Source organism: Cololabis saira, chromosome 1 (genome assembly GCF_033807715.1).
Source record: "Cololabis saira isolate AMF1-May2022 chromosome 1, fColSai1.1, whole genome shotgun sequence".
Classification (NCBI taxonomy): Eukaryota; Metazoa; Chordata; class Actinopteri; order Beloniformes; family Belonidae; genus Cololabis; species Cololabis saira.
In genome coordinates, this window is record NC_084587.1 from 30,372,744 (window position 1) to 30,394,216 (window position 21,473).

The window sequence follows — 21,473 nt, forward strand, 5'->3', positions numbered from 1 at the left end:
GACTAGGTAAAAGCCCTTCTGACTGACATGCATGCAAGCCACTTCTTTATGTGCAGCAGATGACCAGTATTGTTTTGGGCAGCCATTTTAGATTTAGTCTTAGTCTTAGTCTTTTGGACAAAAATGCTTATTAGTTTTAGTCACATTTTAGTCATTTCTATATGTAATAGTCTAGTTTTAGTCGACGAAAACTCAAAAAGGTTTTAGTCTAGTTTTAGTCGATGGAAACTCAAAAAGGTTTTAGTCCAGTTTTAGTCAATTTTAGTTAAAAAAAAGAAAAAAAAGTATTTTGACCAATATTTACAATAATAAAAGAATGGTTTTAGACATACAAGTTTTCCATCCAACAGCAAATACTTTCTGATCTACTATACATCTACTATCTAGTCTTATATATGTAAGTCTATATGATAAAGCTGCACATATAACTCGACCTGTTTAACATATCGCAACGTGCTGATGGAACATAAACATACAAAGAGAGGACCACATTGTCACTGAATGTAAACATGGTTAAACATGCTGCTAACGTTACAAAAAAAGAGCTGTTGCTGAGCTGTGCTGTTCATTTAGACACATGGGGAACAGCCACACGTCTCAAATGCTATATTGTATGAACAGAAATAACAAAAATGGCGGTGGTGTAGCTCTGTACGTGGACATAAATTATAATTATAAGGTGGTAGAAGAAATGTCAACTGTGGTAGATAATGTACTTGAATGTCTTACAATAGAAATATGTATGGAAAAAAAGAAAAATGTCATTGTGAGTTGTATATACAGAACACCAGGGTCTAATATAGACACATTTAAAGACTGGATAGAGGAACATTTAACAAAACAAGACATAAAGTCATGTTTATCTGTGGCGATTTCAATATTGATCTTCTAAATCCGAATAATCATAGAATGACCGAGGAATTTATTAATACATTATATAGTATTAGTCTATATCCCAAAATCACCAGACCAAGCCGGATCACGTCCCACAGTGCTACATTAATTGATAATATATTTACAAATGACATAGAAAATAATACAGTGGGAGGAATACTAATAAATGACATCAGTGATCACCTTCCGGTCTTTATAGTTTATAGCAGCAACTATGTGAGAAACAAGCAGGACAACATACCACAACATAGAAGAGTTAGGACAGAAGAGTCTATGGTTGCACTTAAAAACAATCTAACAGCACATAATTGGGAATTAATATATAAAGAAAATGATATTGATAAAGCATATGATGAATTTTTAAGAACATTTAAATCACTATATGATAAAAATTGTTTTTTACTTTTAATCGTCAAAGCCAATGATAGCAGTTCAAATGCTTTCAGTTGCTTGTTATGTGTTAAGTTTCCAGAAGCTTCTGTACTTCCCAAAACAAAGGACATACAGTACTTCATGTTTGAAAACCCATCATCAAAAATTTGTACAGTGTAAGCCAAGTTAACCTACTTGGGTTCACTTGAGGATCTATCTTATCATGCTTCCTCAGAACAACAAAGACATACGCAATCAGGTTTTCACAAGTTAGTGGTTTCATCCTCTCCACAACTTAGAGTCAAGACATTAGCGATAAAAAAAAATCCAGCTATAGTATAGTAGCGCTGAAGGCAGAAAGATAACTCGTAGCTTTAATAGTATTAAAACTTGATATGTACCCATAATTTGGGTTAAATTTTGTTTCCCTAAAATGTGTACAGTAAGTGTCCCACGTGGACAGTAAAGCCTGACTCAGCTGAACTCAATTTTTTCTCCACTGAAGCTGATTCAGCTGTTCTTCCTGTTCAGCTCTTTCCTTTCTTTCATTTCATCTTTCCTTTCGACTAATGCATCCACACTCAAGCAGTTCACCGAGACGGTCAAAACATAATCACAACCTGCTCTTCTTTTCAGCTGCACTGAATATTAGAGCTATCAGTTTCCCCTGCTCTGCCTCTGCGGTGCCTTGTTCCAGTGGAGGAGGAGGCTCTCGTTGTGATGGCACAACTGTATTCCTCATTCTCTTCGAGTTTGCTCACGTTGCTTTGATTTGATGAGGATGTCAGTGATTTGAGTTTTCACTGATGCTGTTCAAACAAAAAGATTTGCTCAGCATTTGCAATTAAATGTGTTACTTTTAGAAGCAATAACAGATGCAAAGCAGTAACTGATGTAGATGTATCAATATCCAGGAGAAAGGGTTTCTGATTTTAGCCCCAGACTACCCTGGGTAATGGGATTTGGTGACATGAAACATAACTCTAACAGGTCTGTGCACTTATCTGTTGGTTAATAGCCTCTTATAGTTTTTTTTTCTGCTAGCTTAGTCAGATACACATGCATAGTGAATGTGCTTTTTAAAGCCTTGTACGTGCACTTGTAGTTGAAAGCTTTACAAAGTGGAGAAGTAACTGTTTAGACATTATTAATTCCAAACCAAATAATTTTGATTATTGCCTAAACTTCTGCATGAAAACTCGACTTACCTGGACAGTCATCTTACGTTCCAGTCTCATACAGCGTAACACTTCACAAGACTCCCAGTAATGTGCAAGGATGTTTGCAAGAGTCCTGTTTTCCTGTTTGCTTCAACAGTTTTTTCAGGATAAAAAGGTGTCGTACAAGACTCGTCGTCAGAGTACATTGAAATTTTGACTTGGAGATATCAGAGAGCTAGCCTGGCCAGCTGTACCCATGTACTACCCATGAGTCTGGTGCCCCTCCCACTCACACATGTGTGGTCACAGCTCTGCCTACTTCTCTGACTGGTTGTATGATCAGTTGTCCCTTGGAATGTACCAAAGGAATCCTCTGGAGGTGCTTTTAAAAGATGCAACAGACATTTTTAACAAACTGGATGTGTATTTTTCAGTTCAGTTGTTTGTGAAATAAAAGGGAGAGGAAAAGAAAACGGCAGATACCAAACTGATTCGTTGTGTGCAGGATCTGGGGATCTGGAGGAACCAGACTAGTCCTTTGTGTGGAAGATGGCCAGTATAGAGACAGTTGCATTACTCAATCCAGTTTCTATTCTCTTTTTTCTCCCTCAGCCCTGATCTGGACTAAATTTCCTTCAATCGAGTCATTGCAACGCCCTCATCCCAGTTCAGCTGCTCTAGAATCCAGTCGTATAGACTGAGCATCAGTTAAATAGGCGAATACAGGAAAATGTCCACCAGAAACGCTTTTATTTCAGGCATTCAAATCTTCCACCAACATTTTTAGCAAAGCATATTGCTGAGCAAGCTCCACTGATAAACACTCCTTTCCTAAAATGCCATTTTCCTTGCAGTCATTCACTTCCTTCCATTACAAACAGTATCCAACCCCTCCCACCTTGCAAAAGAAAAAAGATAAACTGCAACATGTATGGTACATCAGGCTTGTTAATGCTCTACTTCAAGATCCTATAGTAGACTAAACTGACTCATGCTATGTTTTCACAGAATATCTCTGCCGATCATCTTGACAGCCAGTGTCAGTTTATTCCTTGTGGCAGTCCCCCCCCCCCCCCAACTATGTCTCTTATTTTCAAGGTAGGATGAAAACGTACACCAATTCAGATATTTTTTTTCTTTGCAAGCTTCTCTTCCAGCTCCTTTACCATTTTCTCAGAAGCCTAGTTAACAGAGAACTGTTTGCCATAAAGAACACAGCCGCTATTTTCGCCTGAAATGCTCAAGTCATTAGTTGTGTTTGTTTGCGTAAGAGAGTATAAAAGGTGGTTGGATTGGCAACTCTGCAGTGGCTCTGAGTGGGTATGAGCTTTCCCTGCTGAATATACAGGCTTTGTTATGTCTGTGTAGGAGAAAATGAAATAGTAGCAGTAACGAGTGGGCTTTTTCTTTTAGCTGATTCTGCTCGTTTACTCATGTAATACACATAAATACACGCCTTCGTGAAATGTACATTTGCTTGGTGAATTTTTTTGCAATGAAAATTATTCACAATTTGGTCAGAGCACAAAGTCGAGACACTAGTCCCTTCCACGTCACAGAGGCACCAGTCATAATTGCTTACTTGTAAATTCAGTCATACATAACATACAGGCGCAGACACCAGGATTAACTAAAGTAGGTCAACATCCAAACAAAACGCTATGCTGGAGAATTCACCGACACACTCCCATTGTCTGTCTTGCTGCCATTGTTATTATGGAAACAGGAAGGCTGACGCCCTTACAAAGGTACCATTGTGGTTCTTATTAAACCTCATGGTGTTTGCATTAGTCTCCAGTTCAGGAGATAATTGCTGAAGGAACAGGATCAGAAATGGTGGATCCAGACAACAGCATCATTGTCTACATATTATGCTGAGTTATGCATAATAGGAAACTCAGTGCTGACAAGCGGGGACATTGGTTTTAAAAACCTGCTATCCATAGCCATGTATTGATAACTATATGTATGTTGGGTTTTTTTCTTCTTCAGTGGTTGCTATATTTAACTCCTCCCTGTGTCATGCAGCAAAGGCAGGGAGACATTTTTGGCGCCGATAATCCGTTTTGCAGCAGCAGCTGAGGAGCAGACCAAGCTCTGCACTCAGAAAAAGCTCAGCAACCGTGTCACACCTGGGTCAAAGTCTTTCAATTACATGTCAATCGAGGCATTGAAATAAAACTCTTGATCCGACACAAGAGGGGTGAATTGAAAGATAGATAGCAAAAAGAAAAGAAAGAAAAAGAAGGGGAGAAAGGGTTGTTTTTGAGTAAAAGCATAATTGTACGGAACAAAAAGGGGAACATTGGTGCAAGTAGGGAACCAGCAGGAAGCATCAGATTTGAGAAAGGGAAGGAGACAGGAAAAGACTGTCTTACAGAGAGGGTATGATGTGGGCGATGAAGAGCTGAACAAAGAGAGAGCCAGAGGCCGTGTATGATCCGGATCATAAAGGGAGGGAGTGCAATGTACAATAATACATTCAATAGAAATATTGCCACATTTCTCTGAGCATGTAGTTAGTGTTGCTCCCTGATCGCCTAAGAGTCTAGAAATGTAATTTAGTTCAGAGGACTAGGGCAGTGTCCATTCAGGTGCAAGAGTCTGAAAATCCTTTACCACTTACACACTAGATGTCCTGTGTAGATACCTGATATAAGGTTAAGACCCGGTAGCTAAGCTAAGCATTAGCAACAATTCCTTTCTCAGAGTAAAAATCATCATTATCAGCTCTGATATTGTACCCTCTTCTTCATAACGGGTTTATAGTTGCTAGAGAGGGAAATAAGTGTGCAAGTTTTGTTAAAAAATTGCACAGAAGGAATTTTATTTTATTGTATTCTTTATCACATTTGGTCTAAATGACAAACAGCAGAAAAATGACCATTGCTTCACAATTACTTTGTTTTTATAGTTGCTGCAAAACAGATTTCTAATTAAATATAACATTGCTTTTCCAGCTATGACATACTTGCCATTAGAAGCACAATTTAGCTCTTTTGAAGAGTCATTTTAAGTACCAGCAAAAGTCTTTTTTGTTGCACTGGAAGTCAGTGTGAGGAAAGAAGGGTAATGTTGACAAATGAGAAAATGTTGAGCATTGAATGAGAAGGAAAAGTTTCTCCTAGGACTATTGTCAAGTTGGAAACGCTACTCTCAACATACTGAAGCTAGTTTCATTGTGCAAAAACAAAAAGGAAATTACTGTGGAATATAAAACCACCAAACGTATGCATCACCTGTCGGCTGGGTAATGAATGCTGAAAGTATATAAATAAAATCACCAGAGAAGAGATCAGTACTTGGCAATGCAGGGCAATAATCAACCTCATGGTGCCGGACAGATTACTGCACAAACCACTTTAGCTGCAAAGACTACCCCCCCCTTTCGTTTTGTTCATGTTCAATAATCTCTTTTTATCTCCGCTGGAGTTTTGAAATGAAAGCACTTATCCTGTCAGACACTTTTTCCAATGATTATGAACTGATTTTGCCTTTTGGGCCAGCTCGCTACCTGCAATTAAGCTGCTGATTTCTTTGAAATTTTAAACTGGTTCTATGACGCCCCTGGAAATCTACATGAAAGAATAACAAACGAAAGCACAGAGAGCTGACAGCTATTAGATGAAATTCTGTCTATACAATCTCATCTCTCCTTGTGTTCTTGTCTTTGTAATTGTACGTTAATTGCTTTAAATTGCCGTCCATTTGAGTTACTTCAGAAATACAGCACTAACAAATCTAGCTGCTGGTCTGAATGCATACAGGCTTGCAGCTGGCCAGCCTGACCCCAAGACCCAAAAAGCGTATTCAGACCTGTCTCGCTGGCACACACTGATACACACACATCCTGACAAAAACTTCCTCTGTCTCCTGCCCCTCACGCTGCCTGCAGCTCTCCTCTCTGTATGGAGGAGAGTTTTCCAACAGTGTGACAGATTTCTCCACAGTTGTTGCTTCGTGTGTGAGAGCAACAGCATCCGTTCGAGTCTTGAAGACTTTTGCGCACGGAGTTGTGCGTATTTCTAACAAGCCTGATGCCAACTGTGATCGCAAGGGGCATTTCTGCATGCCGTGGCTCACGTATCTGTTAGAGACTCAGGAACTTTTGCATGCTGGGCTAAGTGCAGATAGGAAAAAAAAACAAAAAAGTGCCTTTTTGCAGCACGTGTGAATACATGTTAAAACTTGTTAGTGTAAAACCCCAACAGTGTTTCCCACCACACCCTCATGACAGATAGCTCTATAGCCGCTACAATAAACACACAGTATTCATAACTTCTGAGCTGAGTTTCACTCCGTTTTCCATGAACTAAGACAGCCTTGAGGATTAAACTCCTCCTCTAAACCCTCTGTGAACCATTTGAAAAATATATATAAATATATATAAATCAATTTGGCCCATTGCTAGTCAAACAAACAAAGTAGGGTGACAGACGTGGATGCGACTCAGGGGAGAGAGGCCAGCAAATCTTTTTAGGGCCTTTGAACGCCAAGTTTATGTATAAAAAGAAAGAGGATGGGACTATCAACAAGAATGCAGTGATATTTCACAGTTTGTAAAAAATAATTTTCCTATCACCGGAGCTGCTCCAGCCTGAATGATCATTTAAACGCTAAACAAGACAAGTTCCGTTGCAAACGTTAAGTCTGCTTAAGTGCCTATTTGAGACTCAGCCTTATTTTATTTCTGAATTTTATTTATTTAACTGTATTTGTATTGCATTTTTGAATAATGCACCTGGTCTAATTGGTTTGCTGATGTGCTTGAGCTTTTTTCTTTTGAATTTAATTTATGAAACACACTTCACCAATAAAAATGTGGATTTCAAATCTTCCCTTTAGTGTATTCAATTGATTAGTCATGCACTGCAATTTTGCAATGTCCTATAATTCGAAATTCTTTATTTAAGGGACCTTTAGCAGATATGACATTAAAATGTGATTAATTATATATACATATAAAATATATATATATATATATATATATATATATATATATATATATATATATATATATATATATATATATATATATATATATATATATATAGGTATATATATGTACATTTTTTTTCTTTTTTTATAAAGGACATTGCCTGAGAAATAAATCCCGGCCATATAATGTGATCCCTCCAACAATACCATGCTCTGTTCTGCTGCTATTTAGAGAGTCAACACTGAACCTTAAAGAGTTTGGCAAGTTTCTGGAAATAGGCCGAGAGCTGACCCATTTTGAAGTAAACAAATGTTCTGGATGATACTAATCAGGCCTTGTTCTCTGCAGCCTTGTGCAGCCGGGGGAGTAATAACAGCTGCCCAGCAGTTCTAGCTTCGGCCAGAATGTCCCCGGCTGAAACAGTTAATTTCTTGTGCGCGATATACTGTAGTAAGAATGGTAATCTAGTTACCGCTGGAAATGAGAGTCTTCTCTGAATCCCCCCTCACAGAGGGAAGGAAGTGGTGACAATTTGAGCAGCTTTACGCTGTGTCACAAATCCATTGCGCAGACACATTTATTCATAGCGCTGCAGCCAAAAAGTGGCTTGACAAGTTGTTCGTGTGCACAAGAGCTTTGCGCACATGGACGTACACTCTGACGTACAGCAGCTCTGCACCCGTGCCTGTGTGCACAAACAGAGACGTGCATGGAGGATTGCAAAACAAGCCACGAGAGATGCAGGGATTTAAAGATTTTGGGAAGCTGCCTGGAATGTTGACACCTTGTTGCAAAGCATGCTAGCTGTTTCAAAGCTGTGGTATTTAGAAGGTTGAACTATAAATACTTGACACACTAGGTTATTAACTTCATTTATGTGGCTCTAGAGTAACATTTTTTTCTGTGTGACTGGCTGTGGCGGATAAGCAATGGTTCATGGATGCTACCAATTAGTGTGTGTGAAAGGTCCTTTTGTCACCATTCAGGGGGACCAAACTGATGAACCAAGCTTTTTCAGCTCAGACAGCCTGGAAGGGCCTAGGTTAGAGTATCTAGAAGACCCTCACTGTGTATTGCTCATCCATCCCCACGTCCGTCCATCCCTGCTTCATCCTTTTAAGGGTCAGGGGATGTCTGCTTGACCCCATCCCAGCTGAATTTGGGGTACAAGGCCAGTCCGTCAATTTCCCTGAGGGAACCTTCCAAAGGAATTAATAAAGTCGTCTGAATCTGAAACAAATCTGAATCATCACGGCTGTTTATGACCCTCAGTCATTTGTCGTGTCAAAGCTTTTAGTTTTTTTTTCAACATTATACCAACATATTCTCGTTGTCTCGTTAGCGTTTTGAGGGATCTTTCTGTGTGACCCATACGCTGTTAAATGATCGGGTGTGGTTGACTCACCAGACCGTCCTCTCGTTCTTGATAGCTAACGCAGCTATTTATGGATTTATCCCAGCTGTTGCTGATCAAAACATTGGCCAAGAGAGCTGTGAGGTGAGTCATACCGGTACGCCTGAGAGTAATAAAACAAATTCATACTTCAAAGATGCCAAACTGCTCCATGGAGGTTAATGGACCTACAAAGTTTGTTTCTAAGTTAGAAAAAACAACAAAAAAACATGCTATTTTACACATGGTTCCTTGTAACATTGTTAATATGAAAATATTTGTTGTAACGAGCAACATACTTTCCACTGTACAAAATCTTGGCTCTAGATAACCTACTAGCCTGGAGGCGATGAGATTTCACAATGATATGAAATCTACAAAAGGAAAAACATGTCTGGTTAGTATATGACATGACTTCGTACAACTATAGGTGATGACTGACTTTTTGTAGGCACCTGTCCTAGTCATACTGACACCTGTCACGGTCAAATTTCTTGGATAAAGCCAAGTACAACTGCAAATATTTGGAAATGTAAGCTTTGTAGTGAGTTTTCCTGACAGCGGTGTCTGCCTCGACCATTCGGGCAGCTCAGCAAACTGAGTGGGATCTCAAGTGCTCTTATCTCAGTTGACTCTTCCCTTCTTTCCACGGTTAAAGCCCATCATCATTTGCAGCACAAACCAGAAAGGTCAGGGATGGAAAGGAAAATGTCAGACACTCTGAGATACTTGTCTGCAGGATGTGTGTTAGAGAGAGGAGATGGTCCGCTCGCATGTCTAATCCCTTTGGGAGCTTGGTAAATAACCCTAGGGTGTTTGCGATCATGCTTCCCCTGCTATTGCTCAGGATAATCTTCACAGAGGTGAGCAAATGCAAACCAGCAACAATCTTTAGTCACCATTTCCATTCTTGCTCACTCCTCGCTGTAATTTTCTCCAAGATGTCATCTTTACCTTCTGCTAAGTGCTTTGAAAAAAACTAAAAAGCAGAAAATACTTACTTTTTATCTCCCTTGTCGTCTTCAGTAGGGCTGCAACTAACGACTATTTTAATAGTCGACTAGTCACCGACTATTGAAACGATTAGTCGACTAATCGGATAATTAGTAATTTTTTCTTAAATTTAGTATGTCACTTTAATTATGTGGCAAATGATAATAAACACGAGAAAAATGGGTACTTCAATGAAAAATACAGGACTGTCTCAGAATATTTGAATATTGTGATAAAGTCCTTTATTTTCTGTAATGCAAAATGTCATATATTCTGGATTCATTACAAATCAACTGAAATATTGCAAGCCTTTTATTATTTTAATATTGCTGATCATGGTTTACAGCTTAAGAAAACTCAAATATCCTATCTCAAAAAATTCGAATATTCTGGGAATCTTAATCTTAAACTGTAAGCCATAATCAGTAATATTAAAATAATAAAAGGCTTGCAATATTTCAGTTGATTTGTAATGAATCCAGAATGTATGACATTTTTGTTGTTTTAATCGCATTACAGAACATAAAGAAATAAAGAACACAATATTCTAATTTTCTGAGACAGTCCTGTAGATAATTTATTCAACTTTGCCGCTGTTCATACAAAAAGTTAATAAAATGTCCTATTTAAAACCAAGGACAGGCAGTGATCAGTCAGACATAAATCCATGAATGAATAAACATCTATCCATTATTTTTCATTTTTTAAGGACAGGCAAATGTGTTATATAAAAAATAAAATAAAACGTCTCATATTTTTTCTGTATCAAGTGGGTGAAATCGGTTCTGGATGGGAGGACATGATCTGGGTTGAACTGGTGTTGTTGAAACCCGTCACTCAGACCCGACGTGCTTTCTCTTCAAATGCTTGTGCTCCCGTGATAAGCAAGGTCTGCTTTGCAAACCTTGCAAGTAATCTTTTTATTTACCGTATCGAGGCTAAAAGGCTCCAAAATTTTAGAAGTTTTGTTACATGCAGCGGCTCTACAGGACGGGACGCCGTCATTCTGTTTACCCGCTACCGCTCGGCAGAGACGCTATCGCGCATGCGCGACTCTCGGCAGAGAACGTGAGACGCCTCACTCCGTTGGAAAAACACGTCTGGCGACTATTGTCGACAATGAATTCCATTGTCGACAATTTTGATTATCGATTTTTGTCGACAACGTCGACGAATCGTTGCAGCCCTAGTCTTCAGTGGTAGGATTTGTGGAGCCTAATCGTGATGAGTAGTGCATATCAAACGAGCCCATTACTGCTTTGAATAACCAAGAACTTCCAGGAACCGGTTTCTCTAGCTGTGCAATTCAGGTGGTCGAGATTTTACATGTCACACATCAGCTGCATTCAGTCCTGATCACAATCCTGCTCAGAGGAAGTAAACTGTCTTCTGAGAAATAAGAGCGCTGAAACAAGACCCTCATGCCCACTGGAGCGCACGATGAAATGTTCCGCTAACGCCGGACAGCAACAGCGAGGGGAATGATGCTGAAACAGATGCTCCAGAGTCTATCAAAATATTTTAAAGGTATTGTGACATCATTTTTAACATGCTTTTAACTCTTTTAAAAGTCTTGGCCAACATCCCTCAAATGTGTCTAAAAGAGTGTAACAAGAAAAACTTCACTCTAGTACTCCATTCCTGGCTTTTTATTACAGTGTTTTTTTGCCCCGTGAAAAACGCTTCTCAAGGTTTTTCTCCCACTAGGGGGGTTTTTTACCTGCCATTGTTTATGTAATAACTGCTCGGGGGTCATGTTCTGGGTCTCTGTAAAGCGTCTAGAGACAACTCTGTTGTATTAGACGCTATATAAATAAAATTGAATTGAATTGAATTGAATTGAATTCAAGACACCCAACAAAACACAAAAAATCAAGAAAAATGTGTTTTTCATGTCACAATACCTTTAACTTCTCATTTAGTTTAGTCGAAATTTTCATGTTTATTAATGTTTTGTGTTTTTGGTCAACCACATATCACGGACAATTTCCTTTATGTATATATTTTTTTCAAACATTTCTTCTTTATTCTATTTTATTTTGTTGCTTACGCAATATATATATTTTGTTGTTTTTCTGTTTTGGCGTGCTCTATCTTTCAACTCCATTTGTAGTGCCCAACATTTTATCAGTCACCTTGAACAGCATTTGATGCTTTTCAAAAGATTATAAATTAATAAAATCCGATAGTGTGAACAGTGCAAACGTGCTCAGAACCGACGGCAAACATACAGTGCCATTCAAAAGTCCCTTTAACTCTTTAAAGAACTTAATTTTTCCAAAAAGCCCACATGTCACTGTAAACCTCCCTGAAGAAATGAAGATTGGTTTTCAAAATGAAAGTACACATAATTTTTGCTGATGTAAATATGGGCCTCTCTGGGTTGATATATGAAGAACGTCCAATAACTTACAAACATGAGAAACTGGAAACAAAGGAGGTATTTTTAACCAGTTAAATGACATTGAAAAAAAAACAAATAAGCACCTGTCTCACCAGGCCAATCTGGCTGTCTCTGGAGAGATGAGTGAGGTGAGATACTGACAGCTGAATATGCAAGACCACCTGTGTATGATGTGGCCAGTGGGTGAATGTGACTCTATAATGTCGCCTCATCGGCTGTTTAATAACCCAAACACATAGAAGACACAACATTTCCCAGTATAGCCTCTTCTGACAAAAGCCATAGCTTTAAATACATCCAAGAACATCAAGATGCATATTTACATCAATTTCCACGAAGCATTGAGCTGTAATTGGTTTACGGTCGTTCAGCAACATCTGTCCCCCTGAGCGTCATATACAGGATTATGTTTACGTATGCAAGCCTGCAGCCTGCAGCCCGGAGCACAGGCTGCCTGTGCTCCAGGCTGTGCAAGTGCATGAGCTTTGAGCCCCTGCACACAAAGCTCAGGCCACTGCCTTTTGTCAAATCATTCATTTAAACGCAGTTATGTTGGGCCTGCAGTTTTTCTGCTTTAACTCAGTTGAAAACACGTTTATGAGCTTTAAATGCTTGAACAGTTGCGATAGTTTGAGTTATGCAAAGTTGCCAAGGGTACAGTCTCGTGGCAGTCTAAATATTGCTCCAAAGTAAACCTATCAGAGTAACATACCCGGGAGTCTTTTTAAAGTTACGCCTGCTCAGGGAAGATGTATAATCCCCCATCTATATTCAAGAACTTTTTAATGTATGCTACAAAAATGATTGATTATGGTAACACCACGTATTATTATAAAGATTAGCATCCATGTCTAATTATACACTGAGACACACAGGTGTACTCAAAAATATCCTAAAAATCTGTACTGTTAACTATTTAGCGACCTGAAAATGATTTGGAGGAAAATAAATAAATATAAACTGCAACTGCTTCCTTCATGTTTTTTAAATCAACCAACTTTGTGAAGTAGAAAATGCTTTTTCTGTTGATCTCTGAGGGCTCACAAGCCAAAAAAGGCCATGAACCAGAATCCTGAGCACACTGACGCAGACCTACAGGACACTCCAGCAGCCCTCCACTACACCACACAATTTCCTGCTTTGGACTGCCTATATTTTCCCTTTTTTTTAGGGGGGGGGGGCTATCAGGATGAAAATAAGCTCCATTTCCTGGATTGCTTCCTTACCAATCGACTAACATCATGAAAAGCTACCCTCCATGTCAGTTGAAAAGGAAACAAAAGATCCGTGACCTTTAAAAGAGCATGGCTGACGTGACTAAAACACTAAGACGAGGACAAAGAAAGAAATTGGATTTTTTTTTTTTATCGTGGGTAATTGGTGTGAATGAAGGACTGTTTAGCAGACATGGTTCTTTCAGTGGAGCGAGGCGACGTTCCTCTGGACCTGATACGCTCAGCCCACGGCAAGCGTGGGGTGATCATGCCGCTGCAGCGGTTAACGTCACTGTTTCTCATTCATCCACGTGTTGCTGAGTGTGAATTTGATTGCTTGACTTCATGCAAGCGAGGTTTGCTGTCAGAGAGACAAAGAGACTGTTGACCTGAAAAACAACAGCAAATTACTGGATGAGGGCTGACAATGATGAAACAGTTTCTGGTTAAAAAAGAAATTCTACAATCTGGACACAAACACACAGTTGTATGCTCAAATTGATAAATGGGATCATTTAGATGCACAGACAGCGGCCCTCTTTCCTGCTAAAAAGCTGCATTATGCCTCTGGAGCGGTGAAGGGAAGCGAAACAGTCGGTGGTCTTTTCTCCAATGTCATGCCTCGTCACTTAGTTTTAAAGAGCGAATTATGACCGTTCTAATGTGCGCACATATCTGAATGAATGCCAACACCCATTTCCTGTTTCACACTAATCCTGCTTCACCAGAAGTGTTTTAGAGAAAACTTTTCAACATGCTCAGCGCAACTACTCCTTTTGCAACCAGAAAAGCACCAAAGCCAGTGAAAAGCAAGCTCGCCAAACTGGCATGGCTTCAGTGCCAATGTCTTCCTCCAGACTTATCAACAACACACAAACTTTTATAATGTTGACAGCTGAGGTGTTTCTTATCGGTGGGCTGTTCTATCATTAAATATCTCAAAATATGTGCCCATGCAGCAGGGGCTGAGGCTTAAATCAACCTGTCAATTGCGTCTGGTAGCAAAAAAAATGAAAAAAGAAGAACCTGACAACCTGATAAAACTATGACAAAAGAAGACTGTTGCAACATCTGCAGCCCCCCTACTTATTGAAATCCTTTCAGCCGCCTTTCCATCCCAACCCAACAATGATGGCCAGGACCAAAGGCAGATTGGCAGTAATTGCAGAGCGTGCAGAGAGGCAGTGTGACAACTCACCAGTCAGACAGAGAGGAACAAAGGTGTGGAGGTACGGGATGGCGTAAACATGTGTGGGAGAGTTACAATAAGTGAGCGGGCTAATGCTTAGAGACATAACCTTGTGATGAAAAGCACCCTGACAACTAGCTGATAAATCCTTCATTAGCACTTGTCTGCTTGAACTAATCCACAAAGTGAAGGGACAAGAAAATAATAACAAATATACAGGTTTTCCCAAAGTGAATTTACCAATCGGACAATTTATTCTTCTGCCAAATCTACTCAATTGCGAGAATCAAATGTTTGAAGGGTAGGAAACAGCCAAAGAGACCTTTGTCTGGTGATGTAAGGCTGGCTTGAGTCTGGTGGTCCTTGAGAAAGATGTTAAACAAATGTTCCAGTGAAGCAGTTCAGTGTACACCTGCAGACTGTAGTTATCAGATGTGTGGGTTTCTCTCCTCTAACACTCTCCTTTTGATTTGGACATGGTTGATTCTACATTAACGTAGTGACATGCTACCATTAAGAGTTTGATTGAAGAAGAAGAGAAGAAAGAGAATCAGAAGAAAAGGCACACGATGACAGAGCTCAGCAGAGTGCGTTGAAAATACTCTGCCGATGGTACATTTATTATTTAGTGATTATTATTGTTCTTTTTTATTAAGATTCATTGTTCTGCTGTTTTATTTATTTATTTATTTTTTGTGCTTATGTTCGAAATAAAAGATATCAAATCAAATCAAATATCTTGTAGCGTTTTTAAACATATTTGGACACAATATTTGGGATACCAGTAATTTAAAGAAAAACCGTAAAAAGCCTTAAAAAGCCGATAAGAACCCAGACATCCAATCTGGTCAGTCAAGAACTGGCAAGGTGCTGCTAACTTGAACTGAAAATGGACAAATCAATAGCAACTTTCAAAGTTAACGATGCATGACCGTGCTGGGTTGTAAAGAACTTTAGGTTTTACCAGCCGTTGGAGACTTTGAACCAGATGCAAATATAACTTTACAGAAACAGCTGCACCCGTGATCTGCAAGCAGATCTTGGTAAAGGACTCTGCAGCAACGTCATGCATTGGTGACTAATTTATTCGTAGCAGATTAATTATTGAAGAAGCCTATGATTTTTTACAGGACCAACAAAACAAAAAAAAGGATTTACACCAAGAAGGTTTAAACTACATGTTCACAAGAACAGCTTGTTGTAGTTCATCACGTTAGCTCATACGAGGGAAACCTTCAAGGTGTAAGGGGCTTGTCTGTCTCATCTTGGGGCAAGACATCTTTAATGTGAGGAGCTCCTTGTGCCAGAATCAGAATCAGAATCAGAATACTTAATTAATCCCAAAGGGCAATTCATTTATACAGTCGGCCTGTCCATAGCAACAACACATAATACACCAAACGGCCAACATCCACGACCACATCAGCAACAACAACCACAACCAGTGACAGTACAGCAGAGCAGAATGCAAATATTTTATGATTCACAGTCGTTCATAGCAAGAACATTTAAAGTTTCATTTTGCATTTAGCAGCCTTATGGCAGACGGAACAAAGGAATCTGCATAGCGGTTTGTTTTCCGCACCGGCACATAATACCGCCGACCTGAGGGCATAATTACAAAGTGGTTGGCCAGAGCATGATCAGGGTGGGAGAGTATCCTGTCTGCTTTCTGCACCACCCGTGCTTTCCAGAGAGAGCAGAGGTCTTTCAGCTGGACTCCAGTAATTTTAGAGCAAACCCTAACAATGTCGTTCAAGCACTTCTTGTCTTTCATGGATAGACCACCACACCAACATATAAAAGACAATGTTAAAAGACTCTCAATAAAAGTTTGATAAAAGGTACACAAGATGTTTCTGCTGATACCAAAAGAGTTGAGTTCCCTCAGCAGATAGATCCTTTGATTTACTTGCTTTACAAGGGAACCATTTTCTCCAGTCTGTTTGTCAGAAACTGAATCAAAGTTTTTGATGGTATGAAAAAGAACAATATATGTCATAAACAAAGTATTTCTGGGACAAAAGACAAGTCACAAGATCCTTGCTTAAGAGGAAGTCACAACATGCTCTAGACTAGAGCACTTCAATGCAGCGTCAGATGTGGTGCATTTATCTTCTACTGCATCACACCAACCAGGCATTTATCACGTTAGCTGCTTTTTGCGGTGTATTTTATTTGTATGTAATAGTCAGCAGGAACAACTGTTTTCAGTTTGCAAGCTTTTATTTCATTCTGACTGATTTATGTGAACTTTTATTTTTTCTTCTCGATTCATGTTTTAAATCAACCTGGTGTTTAAATCATTGTATCGGGGCAGAGATATTTTTATTTTTTTTTTTATTTTATTGGCTTTGTCTCGAACACAACAAAACCCAATCAAATTAAAAGCATCAAAATATTAAAAAAAGCAAAACAATTTAACAGTCTCATTCAAAAATAAAACACACAGCAAAACAATGAGTTCTAGAGGGAACAGGAGGAAGCAGAACGCTTATTTAGTCCTGTCCCTTCCTCACAATATCATATCATATATAACCTATGAAAATTAAATAAAATTAAAAGAAAAGAAAGAGAAGAAAAGAAAAGAAAAGAAAGGAAAAAGACAAAATAACAAAAAATAAATAAATACAACACAAACAACCAATAAGCAATATCAGTAATTATAATCATAATTGAACCGGTCTCCTACAATATCCTAAATTCAAAAGTCCAATCTCCCAGTCACCCAGTCCCACCACCAGATAAGGTAGCGTCTGCCTTCGTGTGACACAGATTCAGAATGTGAGCCAGATCAAAGGTCAAGCAGCATTCGCCTTTACACCGTCATTAGCATCCTTCTATATCAGGCCTACTAGATACGGTGCTTCTATTTTACATTAAAAAAATCTTTGTAAGGAACAAACTCAGGAACCTCAGTTAGCAGCCTGTAAATTTGCGTCCGCAAATGTGGCAAAATGTACAACTGGGATTTGGAATGGGAACGTGGTTACCTTTCTAGCTGGTAAAGCACCGGTACATGGAGGGGAAAAAAAGGCTTTGTTGAAACCAAAGTGTCAGTAGCGGTGGTAAATCACTGGTGAATTTTATGCTAAGTCATGCTTATGGTAACTAAGAACGCTTGAATCAACAATAAAGCCACAAAATTACTCTTACTCTGTCCATAAAATGCTTATGAGAGGTAACATATTTAACAATAATGACCCAATAAATGGAATATCTTTTTTTTGGAAGCATGAAGTCTGGCCGTCATTTTCCTTATTTAGCCACCCCCCCCAAATAAATAGGCCTCAACAGTGGTCTGTGGCTGTGCTCAAGATGCACCCTAAAAAAGAGCTACAACAGGTGTCTTGTCATTCTTACATGAGCGTAGGGCTGGGCGATATGGACCAAAAGTCATATCTCGATATTTTCTAGCTAAATGGCGATACTCGATATATATCTCGATATTTTTTCTGTGCCTTAATTGGGGTTTCCCCCAAAGCATTATAGCATAGCATCTCTGTTAGCTTCATTTTTTTCTGAGGCAAACCCTTAAAAAAACAGTCAGTTTTAATACAAAGCCTCGTGCCAAATGTCACACAGGTACCTTTGTTAACAGAGGTCTGCACAATATTAAAATGTATAAAACAAATGAAATAAAAATAAACTGCCTACATATATAGAATAAAAATGCTTCTTGAATAAAATAAAACAAATATCCCTTTCCTGCATAACAATTAAATTAAAATACACTGTGCAATTAATAAAATGTAGACAGTAACAGGCAGACTTTTCCACTGAGGTTGACAGTTGTGAAAATAACAAAACATTTGTGCAAATCTCAAATAAAACATTCAAGTCAATTTGTCACAAAATAAGCTATATCAAAATCATTAAAAAAAAAACATTTAAATTTTTATTTTTTTTTAAATCGATATAAACGATATTGTCTCGTACCATATCGTGTTTGAAAATATAACGATATATATTAAAATCTCGATATATCGCCCAACCCTACATGAGCGTAATGATTATATTTCCCTGTTCCCTGCAGATGAAGATCTTGTTTTGCTGCTTGCAGGTACTTGGGTTAAACTCCAGCACATGAGAAATGAGATGGTTTTCTGTTTGCCGTCTCATGAGCGCCACCGATGGCGTCAGAAAGATAAGAACCAGTAATAAAAAGTCATATTTGACAGCTGTAGCAGAACTGGAATCCAAGAAGAAATATGTTCTCTATGTTTCTTAACTGTGAGCTGAAACAGTTAAGATCATTTCATGCATTAACCCAAACAAGTCACAACACAGCTTGAAATTAGAAACCTGTACTAATCTACGAGGCTGAAAAGCTTTACTAACTTACACTGGTTCTGATTTATGAATTGTGATTAGTGTGGTTCTGTGTGTGCAAACGTGGATGGGTGTGTGTGTCTGTGTCAGAGTGCATGATTTACATGCATGTAATCTCTTACGTAAATATAACTGGTTCTCAGAACTGGGTAAACGAGGAATTTAGCTATTTAAGTTCTGAATACAAAATAACTGGCCATGAAGTAAAACTAACAAACACAGCAGAGCAAAAACATATTACTTCCCTCTTTACTGGGAGGTTTGACAGAAAAATATATAAAAATGTTCCCTTTTTGCCTTTTGATCTGCATGCAGCGATAGCGGTGTAAAGAAAGCAGGATGCTAAAAGAGCTGTCTTCTATTCAGGGTTCATAAATGTCAAACATAGGATTTTTTTTTAAAGAAATTAAAGAAAGAGAGAGATTGCAGTTAGAACTAATGTCCACAAACAGTGTTAATATACAGCACTTACTGGAAAACAAGACTGCTTTCAATTTCAGTACAGTGCCTCTCATTGTGTGTGTGTGTGTGTGTGTGTGTGTGTGTGTGTGTGTGTGTGTGTGTGTGTGTGTGTGTGTGTGTGTGTGTGTGTGTGTGTGTGTGTGTGTGTGTGTGTGTGTGTGTGTGTGTGTGTGTGTGTGTTGCTCATAGGCTCGTCTCCAAGACAGTGCCACTGGAAGACAATGAGGCTTATTCAGCTCAGTGCCTACCTTCAGCTTCTGATAAGGTGGGTCCGAAAACCCAGACACACTGAGTTGTCATTATGTTTCAGACACACCATCAAGGAAAAATGTGCGGCAGCTGGGATGACAAAGCTGCCTATTGATCTATAACAGCTACAGATATTGAGCTTGCAAGTTTAGGCTAAATCCATAAAGCAACTTACAGTCCTTAAAGAGACAAACGTCATCAGAGTTATGTACGAGGGTATGTACTGGTTTCTCCACCTACAGTATTATGCTTTGTAATAACTCCAAAATTTTGTTGCACATTTTGAATTATACATTCACCTTGTGTAGAAACAACTACTGTACATATAACAAGAAGATGTATTTCACCACATAAGCTAGGTAGCAATTAACTTGCAGCGACCCAGGAAAGAGGAACTTTGTCAGACTGAGTTAGATGCACAGAGAAGAGCGCAGTATTTATCAGGCTCTTGGCTGATGGCAAACAAGCTAACTCTCAAATGCTGATGTATCCCTTTAAAGCTGTTCAGTGATTCACTGATAATTTGAAATAAATATATGCTATCTCTTAAATAGAGCGATCAATGCATATGCTGCATGCTTACAAATGAGAGAAGCAATCCTCTACGGAACGGCAGCACACCTTGTAAGTTTGCAGGTTAAGGGACACCCACAAAGAAAAGCTCTGCTCAAAACCCAGGCAGGATTCATGAGAGAACAAGCTTTTATCAAAGGTTGCAAACCAAAAGTCAGCATGTCTATTTTAAGCCTGACCTGTTACCAATCTTTAAGGGCCAGATATACTTGCTGTTTGAGCCTGCGTTCGCATCAGTTCGCGTTCACAACCAACTGCAACGTCTCTCACGTAGTACGTGAGGAAAACGGGTCATATGGGGGTGAATATACTTGCTGTTCGGGGCTCAGAATCATGGGCGTTTTTAGCTATGGGCTTCCGAGGCTGGAGCCCCGAATGTATTTCCTCTAGCCCCGAACCTAAAACACACCCCAAAAAAAAAAAAAAAAAAAAAAAAAAAAATTTTTTTTTTTTTTTTTTTTTTTTTTTAGGACTTAGGCGCTCGGGATTTATCATAGGCGGTGGGAAGATCGGCTTAGAAGGTCGCCCAAATTTTCTCTATGGAGGAAGAAAGACTATACTATACTGCACTGCACTTAGCCACAGACCTGAGGAAAAAGACTCTTGATTGACGGTCATCACCCCACACTAAGTTACCCAATCACAGCACCCCAGACAAAGACACACCCACACAATGAACCTGTTACCCCCAATCAATAACAAACACACCTGGGTTACTACTCCCTAATCAACTAAGGTGATTGCACCTGTATAACATCATGGACAAAGGCACGGCACTAGTTGAAAGGGAAAGGTAGAGAGAGAGAGACAGAAAAGAGGAATGCATTCTGAAGTAACTTTAGCTAAATAAACATAATAAAGATGGATATTAGAAGCTTTTTTAACAGAAAAAAACTCCCATTGTTGAGGCTGAGAAGGACAATGTGGTGGTGGAGTCTGAGAGCGGGTGGGGGGGTGGGGCACAGCAGCTCAGCCGGATAATGAGCCTATCTTCAGGTAAGGACTACCAGCTAGCGTACCATGTAGCATTATTCTAGCTAGCTAGCTAGTCTAGCTGCCAACCAAATAGCAATGAGATTCTGAGGAAAAGAAATTCGCTCAAATGCTACACAGAAATTTGCTAACAATGGGCAATGGAAAATAAGCTTTCTATTATGATACAATATAGCACTAGCTAAACTAAGCCATAGCACTCGCTAGCTTTGTTAGCTAGCCAGTAGATTACAACTCACTACGTGGTATTTTGTGCATAAGAGGCAGCGAACATGTCCTCAGATAACAGTTGGGGGATACTGTGTG

At 39.1% G+C, this 21,473-nt stretch overlaps 2 protein-coding genes across 5 annotated transcripts in view; both read right to left on the bottom strand.

Moving 5' to 3' along the window:
* LOC133442628 (parvalbumin-7-like) overlaps positions 1-21,473 on the bottom strand; it is a 470,342-nt gene that overhangs the window by 381,167 nt on the left and 67,702 nt on the right. The gene's annotated exons all lie outside the window — the stretch shown is intronic.
* mgat3b (beta-1,4-mannosyl-glycoprotein 4-beta-N-acetylglucosaminyltransferase b) overlaps positions 1-21,473 on the bottom strand; it is a 75,565-nt gene that overhangs the window by 24,162 nt on the left and 29,930 nt on the right. The window lies entirely within an intron of this gene.